Source organism: Neopsephotus bourkii, unplaced genomic scaffold (genome assembly GCF_033783945.1).
Source record: "Neopsephotus bourkii isolate Nb327-2 ecotype Australia unplaced genomic scaffold, CSIRO-AGI_Nbou_v1 NB_1154, whole genome shotgun sequence".
NCBI classification, from domain to species: domain Eukaryota; kingdom Metazoa; phylum Chordata; class Aves; order Psittaciformes; family Psittacidae; genus Neopsephotus; species Neopsephotus bourkii.
The window spans coordinates 1,688,691-1,708,536 of NW_026901640.1; the positions used below are offsets into that span (position 1 = coordinate 1,688,691).

The window sequence follows — 19,846 nt, forward strand, 5'->3', positions numbered from 1 at the left end:
TTTAGGAGGGACGTGATCCCTCTTTGCTGCCCGGCACTCCGGGAGGTGTCACCGCCGGGCCCGGGACCCTCCCAGCCCCCCCCCGCGGCGGAGCCCCCGCGCTTCCCCCCGTCGCGGGCGGGTGGATTTCGCTAGCGGGGAATTAGGATGGAAATGGGGGATTAAAGGGCTCGAGCGGGTTACACACAGAGCAGCGGGATGCGCACCTTCCGCGGCTGCCCGGGCCACGGGGTTGGCGGAAGCCGACTCCGGAGCCCGCAGCATCATCATGCTTCCCCTTTTATGTCTCTTTTCCTCGTCCTTGGGAGGAAAAATAAAGAAGCGGAGAAAGGCGAAATTGGAACATAAAAAAAGGAAGCGAAGGCAGGAAAACCCTCACCGCGGAACGGGGCTCCGGCCTGGGGGCGGATGGGCCCGGTGCGGGGCCTGCCGAGCCCATAGAGCATCACCCCGTGCCCAGGCATCCCTCGGGGCTTCTGCGGGTGTTTAAAAGCCGCGGGCCCTCTGTCCGTCCGCCGCCCGCCCAGGTCTCCCCGGCACCGGCCATCCCCGCCCTGTCGGGGCCGCGCAGGGCGCTCCGCGTCCCCGCCCAGCTGTTGCTTTGCTTCGCCGGCGGTTGCGGGATCAATGGAGGCCCGGGCGGGCGCCCCCCGGCCGGTGCCCGCAGCTGGGCCGCTCCCAGGCGGAGCGGGCCCCGTTCCGCCGCCCGGGAAGGCGACAGCTGCGGGCTGGCGTCAGGGGACCCTTCCCTTTGACCGCGGCCCCCTGTGACATGTGGCGGTGGGGATGAATGAGGGGAGGGAGATGAGCAGCTTATGTCCATCAAGCACCAGGGTTTCACAGCGATTTTGTTGTGTGTTTTTCTCTCTCTCCTTTCCCAGGCGTTAGCGAAAGCAGCTGGTTGTCCCCTGCCCCTCCCGTCCCGACGGCTCCGAGCAGGGCCTGGGGACGCCGAGGCAGGCACACATCACTGTGCCCCTATCCACATGCCGATCCCATCCGGTCCCCCGGGGTGCGGAGGGCGAGCGGTACCCGGTACCCGCAGTGCCGCGATAGTGATTTACCGGCGGGTCTCCCTTCCACCCTAGTACACGCACATCCCCGTTGCCGTGGGGTGTAAAAAGGCCAAACACCCCCTAGGGAAGGGGGACCCCGGGTTAGAGCGGGTATTTGAGCGGTGAAAATACCGGTGCTGTTTCCAGCGGGATCCGAGAAAGCAAAACCCCACCGAGCCCGGTCCCCAGCGGGACACGGCGGGGGGCACCCACGGGGCATGAGGGAACGGGAGAAAGCCCTGCAGGCCACGGGGATGGGCTGCACGGCAGCCCCCGGCCGGGCACAGCGCACGGGGTGGGGATTTGATTTCATTGCACTTTGGTTTTTCGTTGTATTCCGCAGTTCTCCCAGGCCCGGTCCCGGCCGGACCCAAGCCCCCGGTGATGATGGGGTGGCGGGGCCGAGGCTATCCATCCCCAGGGGAGAACCGTGCGGGCTGTTCAGAGCCGAGCGGCCCGGGAGCCGAACAAGAGGGAAATTAAAGGAGGAAAATAATGTTAATAAAACTCCCTCAAATTTATTTTACATCTGATATAGAAAGGGGAAAAAAGGCCCCTTTCAGGCGCGTTTGAATTTGCATTTTATAGGTATCGTTCCCGTCTTTTTAGTTAAACATCACCCCGGTTATCAGCAGCCTTTCTACACCGCTGCGCCCGGTAATGGGATTTCTCTCTCCTTTACGGGGCACTAGTGCTGTACAAACACCGCAGCCGCTCGCCCGGCCACCGGCAGAGCCCCGCGGCGAAGCCGAGGAAGAAGCGTCCCTCCCGCTCGGGCACGGACGCGCTCTCCGCGTCCATCCCAGTTCTTTCCCTCCTTCCCGGACTCCTCCGCATCCCGGGGGAGCGCTGCTCCCGCATCTACCGGGGAGCACCGCGGCGGCTCGGAGCACCCAAGGCACCGCTGCGGGGGGACAGCGCGGGTGAAGCGGGAGTATCAACCCTCGGTCACCCCTTCTCCCCTTCCCGAACTTTTCCCCGTAGGAAAAGCACCTCCGCCTATCGCGGCCGCTGCCCTAACCAAACACTGAAGATGTAATTAAACCCGGTAGGATAACCCCGTTGCTGGACAGGCTCCATCGCCGCGCCAGGTTTGGTTTAGAGGAGCTTGGACTCCCCCAGAACTCCTTAAAATACCTATCGGAGGGTCCCGCTTGGTTCTGCTGCGCCCGGGGCGATGCCGGGTCGGGGGAAGTCGGCACCGGCTCCGCTCGCCTTTCCCTGGCCTTATTTATTCTGCTGCCCCCTTGATTAGCTTTCCCCCCTTTCCCCCCCGGGTTTCTTTCCATGTCGCTAAATGTTGTCGCTTACACTCGAAGCTCATGCATTGTTTATGGGAAATAGAGTTAATAAATTATTCCAAATCCGAGGTGTGCGCCCATGCGTCTGACTGAGAGCTGCCGGCCGAGGGGAAGGGGAAAAGGGCTCGGGAAAGGGGAAAGTGCTCGGGAAAGGGGAAACTCCCCGGGAAGGGAAAAAGAGCCCAGCCGGGAGCGCGCTGGGAGTCGGGGCAGGGCTGTGTGCGACAGCCGAAGGGGATTCTTCCCCTTGTTAAAGAGAGAGAAGGGCAGAGAAAAGACGAATAAAAGAGAAAAGAAAGAAAAGTAAAGAGGTGGCGGGGGCGGGGGGAGACTATAAAAAAAGAGGGTGAAACAAACCCCGGGAGGACGCACCGATCCCGGCTCATCCATCTTCATTGTCTCCGTGTGTGCAAAAGCAACTCCGGTATAAGGAAAAGCCACTATCAAAGCCATGGCTTTATTTTATATCCTATAGATCAGGAGGGAGGCAAAGCTTTATTTTCGCCCAGAGACAGATATTTTATTTCTCTCTTACGGTTTTATGTGTGAGAGATGTCAAAAAGGTAAAATGGATTGCTAATGCATAGGCAAAACGAAGCTGTTTTGGCATGCTCTGTGTCAGGAGGTCTCCCAGGGAGCGCGGGCTGGGGATTTAGGGCTGAGGGGAGGCTCGGGGGGATTTCTGCCAAAACAGCGCTCGCCATAAATCCAGCGCCGTGGTCAGCTCGGGCGGGAGGAACGGGGTTTAAAGGGGAAGAGTTGGAGCGGAGCGGGGACCCCTCCCGGTTCCCCTCAGCCCCTGGGGGGGGCCCCGTCGGCGCCTCGATCGCTTCTTGCCGCGGCGCTGGGGACCCGCCCGCCCCGATTGAACACCCCATAGCCCCGCTCCGGCGCACTCCTCACCGCTTTAATCCACATATATACATATATATATGGATTTTTTCGCCCCCAAACAAGGAAGCAGCCCCCGACCGTCGGTCCGAGCCGCTCCGGAGCGGCTGCAGGCACCCACCAGCGCAGCGCATCGCGCCGCTCTCCATCCTCCTCTCCCCGAGCCCCAGCAGCGGGTTTGCCAGGACCCTTTGCGAAGTTAAAATATATCTCCCCAAGCTGCAACAATTTTCCTACTTTTTGACCTCGGGGATTTACTTAGCGCGTTAAGTTCAAGGCTCAGAAGCCCAGGGCTATTACTCATGGAGGCACTCCCACCACCACCACTTTTCACCACATATTTTATCATTTGACTTCCTGGCTTAAATTCATGTTATGGCAAATAATGGATGGTAATACTTTCCCCCTTCCCCATGTTAATTGTCTTGTCTGACAACCTCCGCATTTGAAATGATTTAAAGCAAACAACGGGCGCAGTGAGAGCAGGAGACAAACCAGGAACCGGCTCTTCCCTTGCAAGTTAGTGCCTGGATCCGGGGTTTGCATCCAGAGCCCCCACCCGAAAAAGCAAGCATCACCCAGTGCTTGTTGGGGTCACTGCTCAGCTGTGCCCTGCATCCCTTGGCCTTTGCTGCCCCAAATCCCGCTGCTCTTGAGGCGGCTGAAACGGGGAAACAAACCCGAGTGCTATTTGCAAATTAAAAAAAGCAAGGTGTAGTTGATTAGCAAATTAATTATTTCAGTCCCCCCAGGATTATATTGTTTTTCCAAGTTCTGTGGGCCTGTGTAATTTACTAATTTCACAGTCGCTGAACTTCCCTGGGAGTGAGAGTCAATCTCAGCCACCCATCTAACACGTACACGGGATCTTGTGCAGCGGCGGAGGGAAGAGGGTGTCCAGAGCTTTTCCCTGCTCCTGCCACTGACTTGGCTACGGGAAAATCCCCTGGTTTTGTTATTTCTGAGTGGTGACAGTGCTTTCCTGCCCAGCAGGATCAGATCTTCCTGCTTAGAAAGGAGTAACTGCATGGACTTCTCTCTACAGCCCACTGTCGCTGGCTTCCCAGATGCGCACAGAGAGAGGGCTGCTGCATCCTTAGCAAACTGTTGGAGAAAAGGGTTCTCAATGGAAAAGGGGTTTTGTCATCAGCAGAGCATCAGCTTTGGGCGTCTGCCACCACCCTCATGCAGAGTGTTTGAGGAAAATAATTGATAGAAAAGAAAAAATAGGACTATCCCAATAAAATAGAGGGATAATACGCCTGAGGTGGTGGGGAAACCAGCACTGCCCTCTGCCTACCTGCTGTGGAGCACAGAAGCATAGATCACAGAATAGTTTGGGTTGGAAGGGACTTAAAGCTCATCCAGCTCCAGCCTCCTGCCACGGGCAGGGACACTTTCCACTAGACCAGGTTGCTCCAAGCCTCATCCAACGTAGCTTTGAATACAGGAACAGGTCTGGGTTTGTGGTGATAAAGCAGCATCACCTGGACCAGGTACCACAGCACCAGGGACCTCCCTCACTCCTATGAAAATGAAACCAGAGCTCCCAGCTGCGTTTATATCTATCTGCTAAGTCCCCACCACTGATTAATCTTCTATATATAGATTCTACAATTTGATACCACATTACTATATAATATCCTATGTCACCCCCTATTTATATAGGCTTCTATTTTAAGGCTACTGACAGGGCACAGAGGCTCTGGCCAGCATGCCCTGCTTTCTCCCTGCTTCATCACACACACACAGACCAAGGCACATGGGCTCACATAGCCTGAGTCCAACAGTTCCTGGGTGCTGGGTGTCTGTGGCTCAGCACATTCTGCCTGCCTGGGCCAGTGGGTGAGAGCCAGGTTAGAGGCAGGGGCTCATTCAAGTGCTCATCCCCCTGTGCTGTGAGCATACATGCAATTAAAGAGGTCACCAGCATGCTCCAGACAGGGCTCGTTAGCACAGCACAGCACACACTGCCTGTGACACCTGAGCTGCAAATGGAGCAGTGGATTTCTATAGGGTCAGCTATAGAAGATGGTGTGAAACTGGGGCATTGCAGTGAGGAGATGTGGCCAAACACGTTGTTTGATTTAAAAGATGCACATTTAAAACCCATTCCCTCCCCTTTGTACAGTAAGTGATGCTGTAAGTTTGGCTGTACACACACACAGCTTATTTCAACTCTACAGCAAGAATATGGCAGGCACAGCCACAATCCGAGTGCTCTGAAGTGCATCATTACGCTGTTTTCAAGATGAAAACAAACCATTTTGTTCTAGAATGTGAAATTTCATTAGTTTCAGCTAATTTTTCCAGGAGGAGCTGGGTTACAGCTCCATCCCCAGGAGGGCCCTGCCTGCTGATGCTCTGCTGCATTCCAGGACAAGTCCCCCATGCAAGGCAGAGCCACACACCAGTGTTATCAAGGCCCAATCCTCCATGCTCAGAAGCTTACATTAAAATACACATACTATTCTAAACCAACCATTCCTTATCATCTTTGTCACTCATATTCCAGCTGGGCCTGGAGATCCCTGTGGGATGGGGATCAGCTTCTTAAGAGCCACAAGAAGATGGGCACAAAGCAAATCTCCCAACTCCCACACAGATGTACCCTTCAGACTCCACCACCTCTCAATTCCTTTCCTTATTGTGTTCCCCGGTGAACAGGGAACTAAAACTCCTCCAGACCCTATTTGTGCTGTCCCTCAGGAAGCTGCAGTAGGTTTAGATGAAGCTCCAGGGTCTGGAAGCACTGGAGAGCATCACCTGCGCTGGAAATGCAGCCCCATAGCAACATTATCATTCCACAGTGATGAAAATGTCATGCAAAAGGCTGCCCACCCCTGGCTTTGTTATGCCACAGTTGGAACTGGTCTTTCTCCCATCTGGTTATTTCCAAGGCATGGTTCTTTGTTGAAGTCCTGGCAGCACGCTGTTAACATCACACCTCACAGCCTCTCACACCACAAGCACATGCACACATAGTGTTATGTAACCAGAGCAGCTTATCAGTGGCTGGGAGACACCTCCCTGCTCCCCTCCTCACCATGGCCTGTCATATCTTATCACTCATGAGACCCTCACATCAGGCAGGTACCACTGTGCTCTCTCTGTCCACAGGTGAAGGTGGCTCTGGAGCATCCAACCCTGAACCAGTGTAACCACAAAGGCACAGGAGCCTGTCCTCCTTACAACAAGTAAACCTCGTTTCAAATGGAAGGTCACTTATTTGGGGAGCAGCCCCAAACCCCAGTGAACAGCTTTACAAATTATGCTTCTCCTGTAAATGGTGAAATTAAACCATAAGCAATCATCTGAGGGATCTATTCCGTGCTGACCTGCAGATCATGCCATGGAAACCATTCCACCCCAAACCATTCGATGAGTCTGTGTTCAAACTCACATCTCTGATTCTGCAGAATTCCCAACCAATGTGTATTTTCCCAGTTGTTGGAATAAAATCTTCCTTGCTGTAACTGGTTAATACCTGTAAAGCCTGTAAGATTCCAGAATAAACGGCTATTAGATAAACGTGTTAACAGGAATGATGGTTGCTGAGAAGGCATCACTCCTAATGACGCACAAACTATTTCCTTAAGGTTGTGCTAATAAATGGAAGTCCCTGTTTAAAATCTGGCACATTTATTCCACATAGACTCTCAGATCAAACAAGTTACTCCAACAGAAGAGGTCTTCCTCTTTTCTCCCTCTCTGAAATGTCTCATTAACACTTGCTGGGATAATGACTATGAAGACGAACATCCCACCTTGGACCATAGATATTAAAACCCATGCCCTCATCCCTGGCCTGCCCACTGCCAGCCAAGGTAAGAATGGCACCAGGGCCTCCCAAAGGGTCATTTAACCTCTGCAGAGGAGCTTGGGTGCTCATCCTCATCCCAACCTGAGCTTTGCAGTGAGTCCCTGCACTGATCTCCAAGTCCCGGACCAACCGCATCCTCTCAGACCAACCTAAACCCCCCCCAAAACTTATGTCACTTCTCTTGTAAAACCAGAGAAGCTGCTCCAAAGCTCATGAAGGAAGGAAAGAGTTTCCTTTCACTTTACTGGGCCAGCCCATGGTGTCTGTAGCAGCTCCATCACCGTGGTGTCTGTGCACAGGGTGAAATGCAGCGGGAGAGCAGAGCCAGTGGAGCTCTGCGGGTGCCTGGTGGGTGCTGTGTGTAATCCCTGCTCCCTCGGATGGCTTTGAATGGAATCAATACAGTGTTAATTCCAAACAGATCTTCCCTGCATACCTGCAGGAGATTACAGCCCTGCACAAGAAGCCCACAGAAAGGTTCCCTTCCCACCACCATCCACAGGCTGGACAAGCAAATATGCAGTGTCCTCCAGTGCTGCCGGATTGCTCCTGTGTTTGAGGAATGGTTTAGGGCCGTGTGTGCTCTGGAAGATGATTTCCTACTGTAGCTTTTAAAACCCCCAATTAATATTCTACCGGGCTGATGCTTCACGCAGGAGGGAAATGCCATTTCCAGCTACTGATGCTGCTTTCATTCCTCTATTTGAATTCAAGCACTCTCATACGTAAGACACCCACTTGTTTAGCTTTAAAAATGACCATGGAAAAAGCTTTTCCACACCTCCGGTGTCTGCACCACCCCCGCGAGCTGCTGTGCCAGCCTACCATGAATCACCAGACATGGACAGACACAGCCGTGTTCAGGGACCCCATGGCACTGAGCACAGCAGGGTTGGTGTCCAGAGCCCTGGAAGCGAGTGTGCATTGCATCACCTCTGCTCTCCAGAGGAGAAGGAAGTGGATGGAGGCACCAATAACGCATCCTGATCCTTCTCTTCCTTGTGGAAATCCCTGTCTCGGACACCCTGGGATCATGCCAGGGCTGTGCCTGGTGCTTGGAGCCCACCTGAATGCGTGCTGTCCTCAGAAGGACACATCTGCAGTGATGTGTGGCTGTGATGCTGCTCGCACAACATGCTGTAATCATTGTGAGTGCTCCAAATTGAGGGAGAAAGAGGAAGAAAAAGTGAAACCAGCAGGTTTGGAATTAGCAGAAAATACCCTTGTCTTTGGGTGAAATTCCCTGCTGAAGGCCCAGCTTGTGAAGGGAAGGCAGCAAGGCTGGGCCAGCCCCTTCTGGGGCTCTTACCTCCGGGAGCTGCAGTTGCCTTTAGAGCCCAGACCTAGCGACACAACAGGATCAGCCCCAGCAACACTACAGTCACCAGCAGCAACACCACACAACAGGATATAAAACATGGAAAGAGGAGGAGGGAATGTGCAGGTCCAGTGAGGAGAAGGGTGAGAAACACCTTCTATTGGGAAACCTAAGGATGGGTGTGAGGGGTCTTCACACAGCCGAGGGCACAATGCCACCATGTGATGAGTGATGAAACATTCCTATTAAATAAAGAAATTCCAAGACAAAGAATAAAGATCATTTCATCAGGAAGCAATCTGGGAATCTGTTCATCTTTTACTGTGCTTCCTCCTGTTTATTTTATGTGTGTGTCTAAAACATCAACTCAACTCCTGAGTTTCACAGGAAAACAAACCCCATACAGTTAAAACACCTCTGAAACGGTCACACCACCCCAATCTGCACATTAGATGCTAAACCTTCTATCAGAGAGCTCAGCTGGATGAGGGGGTTATGTTCAAATCTGCAAAATAGAATTAAATTGGTGTTGATAAAAAGAGGGAAAAAAAAGGCAGAGATAGCCCCATCTAAACCCTTATAAGGATATTTCAGGCACGCTGAGGTTCCTTTTCCATAAATGTTAAGCAGACATCTGTAAACATAATTGGAATTTACTGCACACGTGAATAACTGCATATAAATTAGCCTGTATCATTGGGGTTTATAGAGGGCTGCAGGTCCCCCCCTTGTCGATCAGGTGATGGTGTTCCCAGCGCATCCCAGCTCCATTCCAAATGCCAATTTCCTACATTTGAATTGTGTTTCATATTTTGGCAGAGCTGTTGCCTTGTTACATTTACCATAAAGGCCTTGGTAGATGAGCCATCCCGCTGAATTCCATGCATTTCCAGGTTGGTTTCCCAGGTTATTCTTTGGGAAAGCTCAGAGCAGTGTTGTCAGGGATTGCTTAATATTAGTGATGGAGACCTGGGCATCTGGGGGAGCTGAATGAGCACAACTTCATTCACAGTTCCTCATTTTCCCCATGTTTTCCCTTTCCTTTTCTCTACCTTCTCCTTTGTTCTGGGCAGGACCCATCAGGCATGGAGCCCTTTGGCCTAAACCCGCAGGGACCTGAGGCCAGATCCTGTTCCTCAATGAGCCAATGGAAAAACATCCAAATTCCATAGCTCAGGATCAAGCTTTTAAGCACCCGCTTCACTTCATGCCCAGGAGCTGAGAAGTCTTGGTTAAGCCAGAGTGAAGCCTGAGCACCAGGATGAGGCCTGAAGCTTTCAGTAGAGCAAGGAGCTTCCTCCTTCTTCTCCTTCCCTTCTCCATCCTCCTGGCTCCATCCAATTCCAGTGAAAAGCTGGAAACTCCTTACCCAGAGCACAGGGGAGGGAAGGAGGGGCACGGGCAGCCTGAGTAGCCTTGGTTGAGTCCAGTGTGAAAAGAGACGGTCAGATGCACGCAATTCAGCTAAAACAAGGATTATTTCCTTGGATTCAGTCAGGAGTGGGATTTACACAGAGCCACATCATGTAAAAGCCTGACTTGATGCAGATTTAGTGAAAACAAAGAGTTTCACCCTCTCTCAGAGACACTGACACCCAGCTTCTATCAGCTCAGCCTTAGTCCATGCATTTACAGCAGCAAACTCAACCAACCCCATCAGTTTCAACCAAATATGAGCCTGAAACACATTGGACTGAGGTGCCAAAGCACCTCTGGGGCACAGACCCACATGCTCCCAGACAGGGGAAGCACCACACAGTGCAATGGAGAGGCAAGCCCAGCAGGAAAAATCCCTCCTTTCCCGGGATAAAGCCTCAGATGAGACCCCCTTGATCCCAAACCTGTTGAATTCCAGGGAAAGAACTCACAGAGGGGAGGTTTAGACATTAAGAAGCTCTTCCCTGTGAGGGTGCTGAGGCGCTGGCACAGGGTGCCCAGAGAAGCTGTGGCTGCCCCATCCCTGGCAGTGCTCAAGGCCAGGTTGGACACAGGGGCTTGGAGCAAGCTGCTCCAGTGGAAGGGGTCCCTGCCTGTGGCAGGGGTTGGAGCTGGATGAGCTTTAAGGTCCCTTCCAACCCAAACCCATTCCATGCCCCTATGAAGGCAAACATCGGTGTTAGGTTATGACACTCCCCGAGGCAGGCAGAGAACAACCCCACTGCAGAAGGGGCACTCATGCAGCATCCCCCTCCTCAGCATCTCCCACCCCAGCATCCCCAGCCCCTGCTGTGGCACGCTCACCAGCATTCCCAACAGCCCCTTCTTGACGATAACGGCATTATCAAGTGTGCCAATGGAGTAACGGGTGATTTATTTCATTGTCACTCTTCAAAGGCGCATCTGTTTACCAGCACCTCTGCCCCCCAGCTCACCATAAGCTGTGTGTTTGCTTGGGGGGGGCTGCATTCACCCACCACCGTTGTCACCTTGACTGCGAGCGGCCGGAGCCGCGGGCACCGCCAGAGCACGGATCCCTGCGGCTTCCCAAGGGATGCGCTCAGCAACGTGTGACCGGGGAGCCCTGACCTGAATTTAACCTTTCTCCGTGCCCCACCTTTGATGGGGAAGGGAGGTGAGAGATGTGGCAGCCTGGCCAGAGCCAGAGCCAAACTGCTGGGATGAAGGAGATGACCCGGGGCAGGGGGGGGAAGAGCTGCAATCCCATCCCGCAGGATGCACCGGGCAGAGCTGCCTCTTGGCTTGGTGGGGCTTTGGGACACAGCATCATAATGATGGTGTGGTACCTCACTTCTCTTAAGGGAAAGACTGAAGGAGGGGGAAAGCAAAAGTAAGGCAAAAAGATTTTTTCCTTGGCTTTTTTCCCCTATAAAGAAAAAAAAGATGGACTTTTGGTCTAAAGTCCTGGCTGATACAACCCTACAATGTCACAAGTCATGGATCTTAATCTTGCCAGACCCAGCTAAGCAAGGGAACAGCTCCCACAGCAAGGTTTAGGCAGGGATCTCAGCCAGAGGAAACCATTGCTTGCATCCCAGGGCTGTGGCTCCCAAGGATGCTACATGGATTACTGCGCTCTCCAGGTGCCATCTCCTCATCTAATCAAGTGCCAAAGCAGATGGAAGGGATGGGAGGGCTTGGAAGGGTCTCTCTACCGTGGCCAGGGGGTGTAGGAGGGATGGGCATGGGGGGCCCTGCCCCACGTGCAGGCAGCAGCTCCTCCCTGCCTGCACCTCACACCAATGGGGCCACGACTTGTGGTCACCTCGGGTCTCCCCATCACCCCCATATGGCACCATATAACTCAAAGTTATCGACTAAGCAGTTCTTTCCAGGCCATTCCAATTACTTCCAAGCACCTCTTTGATTTTTGTGTCAAAGAGATGGGGTTTTTTTCTTCTCTCTCAAGTTGTTTTCACTTAAAAAAACCCCAAAGTCCTGGAGCACCAGCCGGAATAATAAGCAGACTCACTATTTAGTCATAGAATGACCTGGAATTTCTCCAAGGAAACATATTTTTCACTGAAAAATACTGGAAGAGTCTGTATGAAAGTTTTGCCTTGCCATTTGCTGGGTTTAGAGGAAACAGGAGAGCAATTCTTCCCCATCACTTTCATAGTTTGTTATTTTTGCTTCCCTCTCTTCACTCATCCCCAAGAGTTTCCTCTGGGACGGCCACTCACACAGTAACATAGAAAAGGAGAGGGATGAACAAGGCATTGGGACCACTGAGAAACAGGGATGCAGTGAGGAGAAATAACCAAAGCTCTTTTGTTTCTGATGCTTTCCAAATAGATACCAAAATGCTTTAATTCTATAGGTTGCCCAAAATAAGCTTTTTTTTATGTTTTCCATGCTCAGCTTTTATGAGACTTTAGTTTTCAGCGACATTTAAATTGATAATCCTTAAGATCCCTGGAGCTGGCAAGAGTGAGAACAGCCTGGGGGGGTGGACGACACTTGGAGGGCTGCGTGTCCCCATGGGGCTCTATTATCCCGGGAGCATCACAATCCAGACTCATGGCCCTACCACCCTATTACAGAACGGAAATAAACTGCTTCACGTGGGGTTTGTGATTTTAAAGCATAAGCCTGTATGAGATGCTTTGAGGTCCTCAGATAGGAGTGGCTACAAAGGCCCATTGGGCATCCCCTGTTCCGAGGCTCCTTCTGTGCCTCAGGTGTGGCTCTTTGCACTTACAGCAGTTTGCAGCTGATGCTCTGCCAGCAGAGAGCTGCCAAACGGCGTCTCCTCCACCTCCCTGCAAAGCCCAGATGGAATTCTCCTGCCTTGTGCAGGCAGTTCCAGAGCGGGGATCAGAACGTACGGGAGGGATTCCATTTACAGACAAATCCGCAAGGAATTAGGCTATTTTGGAGTCCCTGCCCCAAGAGCTCCTGCAGTCAATGGGAACCTTTCCCCTCCCCAGCATCCGCCTGGATGAGGTTGTGTTTTCCCTGTTGAACTTGCTCTATGAAGGACTCCACTCCTGTTCCAGCTGTTTACATGGGAACACAGCTGGATGACCAGAGCACGGAGTGCTGCTGAGAGCCAGCCATAGCACCAGGTCCTCAGCATGGTCAGGGTGCCATAAACCCAGGGTACAGGGGGAAACCATGGGTTAACCTAGATGGGTGTGTGTGTGTGTGTGTGTGTGTTCACTTCCACTCCCTTAATTTATGGCAGAAATCTGCTATAAACACTATATAGTCTTCTCATGCACATTTTGGTGAGCCCATTTTTCCTACATGCTAAGGCATCATACAGTAAGAACCATAAGGGGATAACCTTGATTTGGGCTCCCTGCTCTCAGCTGGGGGCAGCCAGAGCTGTTCCAGCCTGTGTGATCTGATCAGCTCCCATGGGGATACCCGGTACCAAGACATGTGGCTTTCTGGTTTCTGAGCCAGAAACCTAAACCTGAGCCTGCCAGTTGCTTTTGTCCTGGTTTTTGAAGGCCTCCTGCCATCCAAGCATCATGCCAAGGGGTCTGTCGCATTTAAATACATGGAATTATCTATTACAGTGCTTCAGTATTTATTACATAGCTTTCGCTTTAACTGCTTTGTAAATCATAGCAGAAATAATGGCCGAAATAATGGCCTTCCAACTGAGAGTCAGATGCCATCATCAACCAAGAGAAAGTCACGATTGCAATTTAAAGTATAGATTAAAACCTCCTTATGTGAACATTTTGCTTAAATTAAGGGACGGGACAATAAGGCCTCACCAAAGGCTGTTTTTCCTGGCATCAGTCAAGGGTTTAGAGGAGGACAAGGGGGGGTGAAGAGCAACCTCGACCTCCCAAGAGTATAAGTGTGTGCTTGGGCAGGAGACTGTGCCCAGCCTGCCTGGTCCGTGTCTAAGCGGCACCGCATTGGTTTCAGCAGTGGAGCCGTGCTCTCCCGCCCGGCAGGAGACACCAGCAGCAGAGCTGGACCCAGAACAGCGTCCTTGGGCCATGGCCAACTTCCCCTGGGCAAAGCCTCGCTGCCTCCAGCCCCGTCTGTCGCATCCCTCCCCGGCCCCAGCGCCGTCTGCTCGGCCTCCAGCCCCGGGAGGCTCTGCTTCAGCTCCCCGTGGCCAAGCTCCTCACCGCATCTTTGTGACTGCAAACCCCCATCCTGCTCTGCTGCAGCACGATGCTGTGTGCCTGTGCTGTGCCACTGCTGCTGCCGACCAACCCATGGCAGGTGTCCAGCTTCCCAGTATCATCTCTCCATACTGTACCAAGCATGCATCTACTGGTACTGGAGCTCCAGAGCCCCTCTTCCCACTGCAGCATGCATCCCGGCTCAGCCCTATCCACAGCTCCCTTTGCACCCAGAGAACCCCTTGGATACCCCTTGCCTGTGTAACCCCATAGTGAACCAAGCAAAACCCAAAGTACATCATCCCCTGGGCACCTCATGAGTAGGACTCCTTTGGGAGTCATGCAGCCCCATCCCATGCAGAGATCATGGGGCATTTCTGAGCTGGGTTCTCCCAGCGGATCACGGCATTCCAGTGTTTCTGAAGCCTCCTTTCAATAATTATCACGCTGTTACATTGGTGAGTTTCTTGACAAGTTATTAAATCATAATTTCTAATTTAAATGCCAGCTTTTGGCGTGCATGCCTGCTCAGGATAAGCTCATTTTCATTTTTATTAAACACCACCTATTAAACACACGGAGAGTTTTCTTAGGAATAACAGGAAACACCACAGGTGCCTTATTTCCCGGCTCATTTTGTAATGGTTGCAAATAACTCCCCAAACGCATAGCCACACCAAGGGGACTGTTATATGGTGAGGGGCTGATCTGCAACGACCCTTCCTAGAATCCCTTAGGATCTTCTCCTTGCCAGCCCCTGGAGGTGCCAAGGGGCTGCAGGCTTTTGTGCCATAAAGCACCTTCCACCTTCCGAACCCAAAGGAGGGTTAAGGATGTCTGAGCCATACATCAGTATCCAAAGCACCCAACTCCCAGAGACATGTGAGGGCTCCTGATGTGACAGTCATCCTTCAGTGCCACCCAGAACGTGGCTTCTCAAGCAGATGGTCAATTAATTATGCTCATTTGGTGTTTGTAGTGCCTGGCCCTGGGCTCAGCATCCCCCCCATTGCAGGAATGGTTGCAGCAGCACTGCCGGCTCCATCCATATAGGGTTATCCTCCCACCCCACTGAATTTATAGGGTGAGGGGTTATGCTTAGGGCTGAGCTTGTGGTGGGGCACAAACCATCCAAAAATGGGACAACACAGAGGTTGAAAATGGGGATTAAGAGGAAAAGAACAACTACAATACAAGAGATGTGGGGTGGGAGGATGTTCAAAAACATCCCTTGGGGTGAAGGGTCATGCCTTGGCTTAGCCCCTCTCTCTGGGCTGTATTTTGTGCTGGAAGTCTGCAATCCTTCGGAGCTGATGGGAAAAGGAATTACCCATTTCCCCCAAATGATTTCCATCTCCAGACTATACATTTTCTGTGATCAGAGTGATTAGTTAAATAAATCATCCTTACCTGAAGATAATCCATTTATGCTTTTTAATTAAACACAATTATGACAATTTGTTCTGCTGCCTGCCAGACTGCGGGTGCAGTGGGAGCCCAGGGCAGGAAGCTCTTGTGGCTGTGTTTACCTCCAGGATCAAGAAAGGAGCTGAAAATGCACCTTTTGATGATGGTGACAAGGGAAGAGTGGGAAACTAGTTGAGATGATGAGTGTCCTCTGGAGCAGCCATGCTCATGCCTCTCTGTGGTATTAGCCTGGGTCCCATGGTCCCATTGGGTGCAGAAGGAGCTCAGTTTTGGGGCTGTGCATCCCCTCTGCTACATGCAAAGCCAGGGCTAGGTGCAGATAGGAACACATCAGTGTTCTCTAGAGCATCGTGTCCTTTTCGCAGTCCAACAAGACAAGAAAACAGCTCCCGTTTCCTCTGCCAAGGGCTTTTACTGAGATCAACTTCCCTTCAACTTGCTCCCACGGACTCAGAGGCAAAATAAGACATAAGGAGCCAGCTTAAATAGATGTTAGAGACCTTGAAAGTAATTTAACAGCCCTCTGCAGCCCCTCTCCACTCCTCTTGCCACCGCACGCTCAAGTTCAACTGCAAGCGAGTACAGCAGACTATGTGCTGTTTGTTTTGGGTTCAATGGCATCTCATTTACACGTGTTAATTGCAACTAATTGGCACTAATTGGATGAACAGGAAACCCTCTGGGAGCACTCATACCTTTAATTTGTAGTAAATATCATTAATTAACATATGCTAATTAGAGCCAATTAACATTGATTAAGGGTTGCCAGCTACTTGGAAAGTACAACTATCCGTGTTGTATTAAGTCAGCACAAAATATGATGCATGCTTTAAGTAGGAAAGAAGAGGCAGCTGACATGAGGCAGCATCTGAGCTCACAACACATCCTAGCGCTGTGCAACCTCCTGTGGGCAAACACTGAGAAGGGAGCAGTGTGATACCCACCACATCCTGTGCCTTGTGCCCATAGGTGTGATAGGAGAGAAAATGAGTCTCCAAAAGGAGTTGTTCCTACCCAAAGTATGTAAAAACCATCATGGTGAGGCACTGAGATGGGTTGCCCAGGGAGGGTGTGAATGCTCCATCCCTGGCAGTGCTCAGGACCAGGCTGGACAGAGCCTTGGATGGCATGGTTTAGTGTGAGGTGTCCCTGCCCATGGCAGGGGGTTGGAACTGGATGATCTTAAGGTCCTTTCCAACCCTAACTGTTCTATGATTCTATGATTTGGGGCTGCAGGGAAGCTCAGCACCATGCCTGCAATCAGATCTGTGAAAGGGGATCTCTGGCCTTTGAGGACAATCATAGAACCAGAGAATCATTTGTGTTGGAAGGGACCTTAACACTCACCCAGTTCCAACCCCCTGCCACAGGCAAGGACACCTTCCACTAGAGCAGGTTGCTCACACATACTAAAACTGCCTTTTCCCCATGGAAAACCACTGTTGAGAGCCCCAAGAGGGCTCCCATAGGATGTTTCTGCCTGCCTGGGCTTGGCAAAATAGACATCACAGAGAGCTCAGCCCAAACTTTTGTACAGCCACCGAGCTGGATCCTTGCTCTGCCCGCTCCTAGGGGCAGGCAGGTGTGGAGACAGCCTGCAGGCACTGTACCTGAGAGCAGGACTTCTGCAGAGTACAGCTACCTGATCCAGCAAATATGGGTCACAGCATCCCTGGGGTCCGCAAAGAGCCCAGGGCTCTGCATGGAGCTCGGCCCTGCTCTGCCAAGTGTACTGACCCAGGAAAGCTGGGAGGTGTGAAATAACCCAGCAAAGCTCCCCCAGGGCCAAATCCTGCTGCTCCCACCTTATAGCGGCACTTTTGGGTATGGGTACACTGCAGCTGATGGAGCTCTGCACTGGATCTGAATGAGCCAGCTCAGACCCTGGGAATAGCAATGAGGCAGCATGCAAATGCATTCCCTGCAACCCCATGTATCCCAGGGAAGAGTGAAAGACTGAGATTTAGTCCGCTGTTACAGTTAAGAGGAGATGACCAAGGCCAGGTTGGATGGAGCTTGGAGCAACCTGGTCTAGTGGAAGGTGTCTCTTCCAAGTTGGAACTGGATGCTCTCTAAGGTCCCCTCCAACTCAAACCAGCCTGTGCTTCTCTGAGTAACCTGGGGGTATGCAGCCATGGCCAAGTCTGCTGCAGGAGGCTGAAGCTCAAATACTTCTTGTTCCCCTAAAGCTTTTGCACTAAAGTTATTACCAACCTGTTTACTCTGCTGTTTACCATTTATTATCTGATAAACCAAGTGCCTCTCAGTCTGTGTGGAAGTGCAGCGCTTAATCTTAACGAACACCTGGGAAGAGACATGGTTCGGGCTGACACCGGCTCTGTTTCCCAATTTCCGTGTTCCTAAAAGGATTAGCTTTTTACACTGAGAAAACAGAGGCCGGGTTGAGACATGGCAGGGAGGAGATGCACTGCAAATACCTTGAATTTGGTTGTTTGGCTACAAACCAGGCTTTGTTAGCAGAGCGGGAGGCACGAGGTGTTGGTGGAAGGGGGTGTGCAGTGGTGTGTCCCTGTGCTTTCCTTTCCTAGCTCCTACAAATGTTGACTGTATAGGATGGGAGCACACAATTAGAATCATCACAGAATCCCAGACTGGTTTGGGTTGGAAAAGACCTTAAAGCTCACCCAGTTACAACCACTGGCAGGGACCCCTTCCACTAGAGCAGGCTGCTCCAAGCCCCTGGTTCCAACCTGGCCTTGAGCACTGCCAGGGATGGACATTCACTTGGGCAGCCTGCTTCAGTGCTAGACAGCAGATAGCAGAGGTTTGTCCAGACAAACACAGAGAGGCAGGCGCTGATGAAGCCCTGCTCCCCTTCACTCTTCCTGGTAGAATCCTCCTACCACATCCTGCTCTGTAACTTCCCATTTGCTGGGCATCATTTTGGGAAACATTAAATCCCACTGTTCTCAGTCTGGACAGGGAAACCTCAGGGAAAAAAAACACCAGGATTCCCTGGCTAAAAATGGGCTGCAACATTTCAGACAAGTGCAATCAGAGGGGATGTCTGAGAACCCGAAAATGTGCTTCTCACAAGTTGAATATAAATGTCTGTTGGAGAGGAGCATCACTGACACATTTAAAGCAGTATCACAAAGCTGATAAGCTAAAAATGCCAACAGCATACATATATATATACATATATATGTATATGGACACATAACCTGCCCCTCTGTGAGGATAGGCTCAATAATCCAATAGGTCTGTTCCACCTCTAATTACAGTGATCCCGCAACCCAGCATTGCTAACCAGGGCTCTAAATCTGAGTTTACAGTATTTAGGAAGCATTGTCAATAATGTTTACAGTGAATTAATTACCACTGTGATTTTAATTTCTTTTCATTAATTATAATCTTATTAACCAATTAATTAAATCCAAATATGGGCTGTGACATTGTTTGGTGGATACACCCTGGTAAGCAAACAAGCAGCATAATCATACTTCCAGCAAAGCAAACCGGCCATGAAGGGGGGATCCAGCACCAGATGGACCTGTCTAAGGGTTGGATGCTTTTGGGATGCTCTCCACAGCCCATCCCACTCCTGCTTCCTCACCACGGTCAAGGAAAACCCAACAGGGTGTTTTTTCCCTTGGGACTCTCCCAAATATGAAAAGCTTTATCCAAATGGCTCCCTAGCTCTGATTTATTGCTGTTCCTCACCCTTTTACCCATCCCATGCACTGTCCATGGCGGGATGCTATCAGGTTTGTAGCAATGCTGTATGAGAAATCTGGGTTTCTTTGACAACAGGGTGTGTAGCCCTTGGTGAAAAGGAACAACTTGAATGTACAACCAAACCACTTGCAAATTCAAGATCCCTTTTTGTTTTACGGCTGCCTTAGCATTCAACTGCACATGGATACAGCCCCCTTCAACAAACATTATGCACAGGATTTATGACAGATGTATACTATTTACTAGGGTTTACAGTGATATATAGTCTCTCTTCATCATTTGAGCAGTAAAGTATATTGTTCTGACCCTTCCACTCTCTCCATTTGCCTAAGACTCCAGCCACTTGATATTTCTCCAGTTCTGACATTTCAAACATGCCATGCCATATGTATTGCCACTTTCAGGTAATTATCACGTAAAATTAGGCTAGTCTTGTACATGAAACTAGCAATTAGCCAAGGATTGAAGGTCAAAGAGATCTCATTTATAGAGTCTCTAACAAAATGTTAAGTGTAAATGTGTGTCAGATGGTCCAGGATGCTGGATTATATGGGGTCATGACAACGGGTCTGAAGTGTCATCAAGCACGATGTCACCAGTCTGTTGGGCACAGCAGTACAATCTGGGACTTCTCTCTTTCAGCCTTATCAGGACCCGTGCTAAATCTAGGACACGGCCTTAGAGGAGTTTCTGCAAGAACCAGGAAAATCACTCGCAGCCCATTGTTTTCCCTTGCTGGCACTGCTAAATGAGCTGCTCTTTATTACAGTGTGCTCTGT

General features: G+C 51.2%; 1 long non-coding RNA gene across 2 annotated transcripts in view; it reads right to left on the reverse strand.

The window, feature by feature from the left end:
• Nucleotides 1–19,846, reverse strand: part of LOC133217694 (uncharacterized) — a 207,700-nt gene that overhangs the window by 13,590 nt on the left and 174,264 nt on the right. The gene's annotated exons all lie outside the window — the stretch shown is intronic.